Source organism: Gobio gobio (assembly GCF_949357685.1).
Source record: "Gobio gobio genome assembly, chromosome: 3".
Classification (NCBI taxonomy): Eukaryota; Metazoa; Chordata; class Actinopteri; order Cypriniformes; family Gobionidae; genus Gobio; species Gobio gobio.
This window is the reverse complement of record NC_137099.1, coordinates 5123386-5131213: the sequence shown is the minus strand read 5'-3', so window position 1 is coordinate 5131213 and position 7828 is coordinate 5123386. Positions and strand designations below refer to the sequence as shown.

Genomic DNA, 7828 nt, shown 5'->3' with positions numbered 1-7828 from the left:
CCGCATGTAATGAGTATGCGCACAACCAGCAAAAAGAAACTATGATGTCCCATGAAATCCCTATGCGCCCCTGGCAAATCGTGAGTATGGACCTGTATGCGTATGGTGGCAGAGAATTTCTTATCATAGTGGACCACTACTCAGATTACTGGGAAATTGATCAGTTGCCAGATATGACAGCGGACACAGTCATTACATGCTGTAAAGTGCAGTTTGCACGTTACGGACAGCCAGATCAGGTGATCACGGACAACGGGCCGCAATTCGCTTGTGAACAGTTCAGAAAATTTGCGGCACAGTGGGAGTTTATGCATGTCACATCTTCACCCCAGCACCCACAATCTAACGGAAAGGCCGAATCTGCGGTGAAGATTGTGAAATCACTCTGTATGAGGGCAAAACTCGACAGAACAGATCCATGGCTGGCAATTCTACATTGGCGAAACACGCCAACAGAGGGATTACACAGCAGTCCTGCACAGCGACTTATGTCCCGCAGACTTAGGACGGGACTTCCTATGGCAAACAGTTTTCTGTTCCCCAAAGTGGTCGAAGGAGTTTCTGAGAAATTGAGGTGGAAACGGCGCATGACAAAATTCCATTATGACGCGAGAGCCAAAGATCTCCCGGAGCTTAATGTCGGCGAACACATCAGAATGAAACCACTGCCTGGAGATCGCACGGGCCGGTGGCGGAGACGCCAGTGTCTGGGAAAAGTGAATCCGAGGTCTTATGTGGTGGATGTGGATGGCACATTATACAGGCGCAATCGTGTGGATTTGCGGAGGGCGGAGCACTCTCAGTTTAATCACCAAGAGGCAGTGATGAAGGAGAGCAGCCAGGGTTCAGTGGCTAGCGACGGTGAAACGACAATCAGAGAATATGACGCATCGGACAGCACAGATCGTGGGCCAGAGCAAGGCCAGGAACGAAGGCTGTCAGTGTCCAACAAGCCTTCCCAGCTGGGAACCCCGATCATTACGCGCAGTGGCCGCCAGTCACGGCCACCACAGAGACTTGACTTGTGAGTTCTGCTGAGTGTTGCAGACAGACTAATGCAGCTCAGGTTCGGTAATGCACAGCATAAGTTTGGCTAGCAAACTCTTCATGTTCAGAGATGTTAATTATTGGAGGGGGTTCTTAGGGAAGTATGGCAACTCTTTAAAGAAAGGGAGATGTTACGGTGAAATGCCATATATGGTCTGTATCAGGTGGTGACGTTGTTGGTTCCTGCTCGCGCGCTGCTGGCGCTGGGCTTTTGAAATAAAGACACACACTGTGATTCAGCTCCTGCCTATTTTATTGAATAATGCACAAACACAAACTATTTAATAATAGTCTCGTTTTCATCAGTGAAAAAAAGGTTGATGACGAATATTATCCATCAACGAAATTAACACTGTCTTGAAGCAACATGTAATGAAAAAAGAAGTGTAATAATGGGAGTAATACATTTTATAATGTACACTATAATATTACATTATATAATGTACATGGTGTAATAATATCTAATATTTTATAGGAACATTGACAGGGCTGGACTGGGGCTAAAATTCGGCCCTGGCAAATCCAGCCCATCCGGCCCATGAGTTCCTCTTGAATGTTTTAACTGGGGTTAGGGCCTTAAATTGGAGTAGATAAATAAATCTAGGACAGGGACAACTAATGATGGATATTATCGAATTTACTGCAAATGCAGATAACAAACGTAATATTGCACTTTTGTCACACAGAAATGCACTTGACAGTAAACCACTGATTTTGAGCTAGGATACATTAAAGTGAATTTACTGCTTTTAAAATCTGTCATCATTTACTCACTCTCATGTCGATCCAAACCTGTATGAGTTTCTTTGTTCTGCTGAACACAAAAGAAGATATTTTGAAGAATGTTTGTAACAAAGCAGATAGAGCAACTATTGACTACCATAGTATTTTTTTCCCTACTACGGTAGTCAATGGTTGCTTTGTTTAATTACCCTACACTCTAAAAAAAAAGGTTCTATATGGCACCAAAAATGGTTCTTGGTTTCGTAATCATAGGGGAACCTTTTTTAGTGCTATATAGCAACAATTTTGGTGCTTCAGAGGTTCTTCAGCGGTTCTTCAGAGGTGCTATATAGCACCTTAGTCAAAGAACCGGTGAAGAACTTCTGAAGAACCGCTGAAGCACCAAAATTGGTGCTATATAGCACTAAAAAAGGTTCCCCTATGATTACGAAACCAAGAACCATTTTTGGTGCCATATAGAACCTTTTTTTTAGAGTGTAGCCTAATGGCATTTTAACTGAGTTTAACTGTAGGTCAGTTTCATTTAACTGTATGGGCTTGGTAGTCACAGGTAAAATCATGCTCCTCATTACCATAGGTATATGGTTTCGAAAATAAATAAATAAATTATAATAAACTATTGAATTTGGTTGTGCTAGAGTCAGTGATGTAGGCCTATTTACATGGTCGCGGCTGTTTTCAGCTGATTCACCACATAACCTTTAATGTTCCCATATCACACGATTGTATAAAACAACATTCGGAGTCAAAGTGCCGGTTCATCACTTCATAGAGCAGCAGAAACGCAGTGCACGTTCGTCGGCGGCAGCGCTGTTGCGCGGATATTCGCCTTTTGCAGTTTCATGCGCCCACATTTTTAAACAGCGCCTAATATGGACACAGTCTATGGAGGAGGGAAGGTCTCTCTCGCTTTGGCCTGTCAATTCAGAAGACAAACCAATGGGCCGCTGTCCCTGCATGATGGGCCAGTCCGTGGCAAAAAATTAAATAAATAAATAACCTTGTATCGGCCCCAAAGTGCGTCGGCCCACCGGGAAAATGCCCGGTATACAAGATTACCAGTCCAGCCCTGAGTAACAGTACTGCACGCAGGAGGATAATCACTGAAAATGTTATAATGCCAATGATTATGATGATTATACAGGAATACATGTTTTTAATAAAACTCTGGGCTCTCACTAACCAAATGTAGTTGAAACTAGATTGCAAGCGAGATATATCTACATAAAAAAAATTATTCTAGCAGAACAGGCTTAACAGGTTTCAGCAGTGGCGTAAATTTGTTTTGAAAAGAGGATGGGACAGGAATGGGGGGTTGGGGTTTTAATACAACGATATGTACAATAATAGCCTAATTGCAGAAAATGTAACATTACAATGTCCAGAAATCAATTTCAATAGTAGCCTGCACAAGTTTAATTTATCGATACAGAAGTCATGTTTAACATGATAGTTTCATCCTTACATCTACCCCAGATAGCAAAAAATATCGGCACGGCTTCTTTTTGCCGCCGGCCCTAAGCTGTCGGCTATAGGTGCGTCCCGCTGGCGGTGACGAAACGTTTGCCGCCGAATACGTCACTCCCATTTCTTGCGAGATGCCGCGGCCGACTAGCCGGCGGGCCGCCGGCTTCATTTTCTCTGGCGGTTGCCTCCGCCTTATGGACCGCGGCCGGCTGGCGGCAAGCCGCTTTGATATACAAGGATTTCTACTCTCATATTCGACCAGCCACTTGGCTATGTTTGGCTTGTTGGGAAATAGAGTGGAACTGACAGCATTTTAACTAGTTCTCACATTTGAAGCGATTATAAAATCATAATAGCCTAGCCTATATGTGAATTATATCAAATATTAGTTTTTTTTTGCTCCAAAGCCATTAGGGTTTATAACAGATTCTTGACTCTTGATTCCATGATAAGGTTAGGTTTAGGAAATTACATTTAAATTTTCACTTGATTATTTGCATGTTGAGTGTGTTTAAACAGTGTTGGTCAATTTGACCCATAATGGATGTAATACTTTTTTTTTCTTTTTTTTAGCATAATAGGAGGGTTAAGAAAGTTTGAAAGTTCATTTTAGGATATTGAACACTTTTATTTTTGTATTGCCCTTTTTCTATTTCTTTTTGGACTGACTTTAAAATAGACATGACAAAAAATTAGAACTTAGAACTTCATGACATTTTACTTTGTTTTCAAAACCCATATTTTTCTGAAAAACAAAAATATATTATTAATTATTTAGGAAAAATTCTACATTCATAAGACAAGAATAACTCAAAAGAAGCCCTCTAATATTACCTTTTATAAAGCTGATTTTTACAATATACTTTGAAACCCTTTCAAACATGAGGTCGCAAAACAAAAAGCTTACAAAAACAGAAACCTGAAAGCTTTTCAATTTCATGTGACTGCCTTAATATTATAAAGTATTTTCTATCTCAGAATTCTTATTTTTATTATTTATTTTATATAGGCTACATTGTTACATTTGTTGTTATTCTTTGTTCTACATATTCGGAACTGTACCACAATGCTTTATTATTTTTATTTTTCTCTCATTGTACTTTTTGTATTGTACTTGTCTATAAATGTACTAATTTAAATAAAAATAAAACCAAACCAAACAGAGAAGTACCTCCACCGGCCGAGAGGGGCAGTATACCTAAAAAAGACGGAAAACAAACCGGAAAAACATATGAAACAGATTTACCAACAGCGGCCGGCAACTTATCACACGGTTTTAGTATTTGAAGAGAGGAGATCAGAAAATATCCTCGACTACGAGCGTTTAAGTAAGTACATGTTTCCTTTTTGTGTAACACAATATTATGTTCATTTTTGATGTATATACCGGTAGGTTGTTTTAATTTGTTTGTGCCGACACGCACGCTGATATAACTGTGTTAGCTAACACGTGCTGTTTCGCCTTTTTTACACACTGAGTTCAAGCATGTTCTACATGTTCAAATGTATCTAGCTACTGTAGGTAAATTAGCCAAAGCTTTACATCTAGAAAGACTTAAGTTTAACTTTTGGTGTTTTCTAACAAAACAGAATGATGTATATGTTATTTAAATTATTTTGTTAGTCCGAACAAGCATGCTGCTAGGTCAGTTTTAGCGAGTGTTAGCTAACATGTGCTGTGTTGCTACTGTTCTTCTAGCATTTAAGGTGATTTATGAGTTATTTCTCTGAACTGCTGTACTTTTTATGTTTGAGGACAATGCAGTTTACTTGAATCACTACACTGAATGAATACATTTTACTGTTCCACATTTGGCTGACCAGTTTTTCCCCCCACAGCATAGCTACTGTATATTCTGTATAACGTTAACAATGCGGTTTTGTTCACATTTTCTTGCAGATACCTTGACCAGAGCACAATCGGTTATCTTCATCCAAGAGACCTACTGTTGGACAATCGTTTCGGCTTTCAAGGTAAATAAATTGTTAGTCACAATGTCTAGTTACTGGGCTATAAGGAGAAGAATATTGAAAGGAGTTGAGATGGACAAACAGGAAATTGCAGCTGTTGGAAACTTAAACAGTATGGAAAATTGTGCCTTTAGTTGTTGTTTTATTTATATATATATATATATATTTTTTTTTTTATGTAGATTTCCAGAATGAGAACCAAGCCCTGAGGGAAAGCAATGCACGAGCAGGTGAGAACATGCACTCTTTCTTAAATTTTACTTCTTTGACTGTGATGTAGGTCCAAAATTACCAAATGCCTTTCATTTTGTAGCTTCGGATGGCAGCGGCTCACTTCAAGAGCAGGTGAAGGAAGTGAAACAATGTTGATGACGTTTGCTCGTACTGGGCAATCAGGTACAACTTGCAAACAACACCTGTGGTTGTTGGTTTAATTCCCACTGGGGCCACCTGTACATGTAGTAGACCTAGTTGTAAATGTCATAGTTTAGTAGTTGAGGGACCAGGACTTACTGCTTTATTCTTTTATTCTGTGAACCCCTGTAGGTGCAGATCAGACCCTAATGCTGCGACGTCTTGGAGAGTTTGGCGATGTTGTGCGTAGCATGGACAACAAAATGGACACTATGCGGCAACATTTCAGTGCCAATGTGTCTTTTGGAGAGTTCTCCCTGCCAGGGGGTCTGTTACTCCCCCTCGACAACCCATTTGGCGTTGCTTGACAACAGTTTGAGGCAGGATAAAGAGCTCCAGTAAGTGTGCTGATTTTGTTTATAATGCTGTAGGGTAATCTAAAAAGTAAAATTTAAGATTGTACACTGCATATTCTACAGTCTGAATCCACAGCCTGTCACATTTTTATATTTATGTATGAGAAGCTTCAGAGATATGTAATTTGTAACACTTTTTTGTATTTTCAGCTTCGGTTTTTGGCAATCAAATGTGGGAGGGACCTAAAAACAACCGTGTGGCGAATGCTTCAGAGTATCTTCTCTAATCACCTTTCCATTAATACAACCTGGACTGGTGTAGGGGATAAAGCATGTTTTAGAGACATGTTCCTGAAGACCATTGTTCAAAGTAATATATATAGATATATAGATATATAGATATATAGATAGATAGATAGATAGATAGATAGATATATAGATAGAAATATATAAATTTGTTATATATTTAAGTAGATGTGTGTGGCCTTATGTCATTCAAATGGAATGACAGATCTGTATTTTCTACAGGAGCCATCCGGAAGAACCCGGCAACCCAGGATGCCACTGATGAGGCGGTCCAGGTTAACGTTATGCGTTACCTGAAAGGAACATCTGATCATGAAGGCGGAAAAAGACGCCGCACAGCTGAGAGGGACCCACAGCCGACCTCTTACACCTAGGCTGACTGCTGACTACTGACACCTGGAACCCTTTCTTTATCCTGCAGTCAGTAACATCAAGACCCCTAAAGAAGCCAGAAGTTTCAGGCTACACTCACCCAATCCACACTGTTCACTGTGGAAATTACTTTTTTTTTTTTTATTCCCTGTGACCCTGCCTTGAAGGCAGCTCCTTGGATGGATATGGGATGGCGAGGTTGTTTGTCCTTTATATAGGCGCACAAGAAATCACTGAAGATAAGCCAATTTGCGCTGCCTCATTCTGGAGGTCGGGGAAAACCAGAGAACCCATAGTCAGGCTTGTTATAATGGTCTGTTCTACTACTGTTCTATTCTTCTCCAGAGCTTTACTCTAAATTATTACCATTTATCCTATTGTTAGAAATGGCTTGTTAAATGTGATGTTATACCTCGATTTATTTGGTATCCTGCACATTCTTTGGTACCAAATATCCTCATTATTTGATATAATGTTTAATGGTAATTCTTTTCATCCCAGAGCTGACGTCTTTGTTATTAACAAATATTGTAGTGTTATAATTTGCTTGTAAGGCTGTTTTTTTTTTTAAACCAAAATTTAATTGGAAACATGCAGGTTCTTTAGTAAAAATTGTTATTTATAGGCCTATTTAAGCTTATTTATTGTCTGTTATTTGTATTTCATTTATATTATCTTGTATCATTGACAGTTACTGTACTTTGAAATGTGGAATAAAAATGCCAAATGGGAATTTATCTGGTTTGTTCAATTATTATCCATCATAAACTGCATGTTACAAATATGAATAATAAATAAATAAATATATATTATTTATTACACAATAAGCGGAGGCAGATCGCTCGAAAAAAGCGTTTGCCTCCGCCGGGCCGCCTTCTGGTATAAAGGCGGCGGAACGGCGGTTTGCCTGCGGGCCGGCGGCGGAACGAAGGCGGTAGGAAGCCGGCTGCCGCTTTTAAAAAGCGGCTGCCGCCGGCGGTGCGCCGTCAAACGTGTTTGCGATTACGCAATTCTGACGCTTCTACAACCGCCGGATCACCGCCGGTGGTCCGCCGACTCATTGCTATCTGGGACTATAGCCTAATATATAAGTGATGTGACAAATAAAAGTCACAGGTATTTATGGCAAAAACTTACCAAAAACAGTATAAAAGTATTAACTCATGTTGCATTCCAAGATTTTTTTTACTTCATAACGTGTTAAATATGGT

At 39.8% G+C, this 7828-nt stretch overlaps 1 long non-coding RNA gene across 2 annotated transcripts; it reads left to right on the top strand.

The window, feature by feature from the left end:
* The first annotated feature begins 3261 nt into the window (after positions 1 to 3261).
* LOC307124285 lies at positions 3262 to 7350 on the top strand. 2 transcript variants are annotated; one of them, XR_013816244.1, is made up of 7 exons: positions 3262 to 4586; positions 5159 to 5232; positions 5412 to 5459; positions 5543 to 5625; positions 5776 to 5981; positions 6150 to 6309; positions 6468 to 7350. It is a non-coding gene; the product is annotated as an uncharacterized lncRNA (long non-coding RNA). The 2 variants fall into 2 exon arrangements; XR_013816245.1 differs by lacking the exon at positions 6150 to 6309 and having other exon boundaries at positions 4460 to 4586.
* The last annotated feature ends 478 nt before the right edge of the window (positions 7351 to 7828 follow it).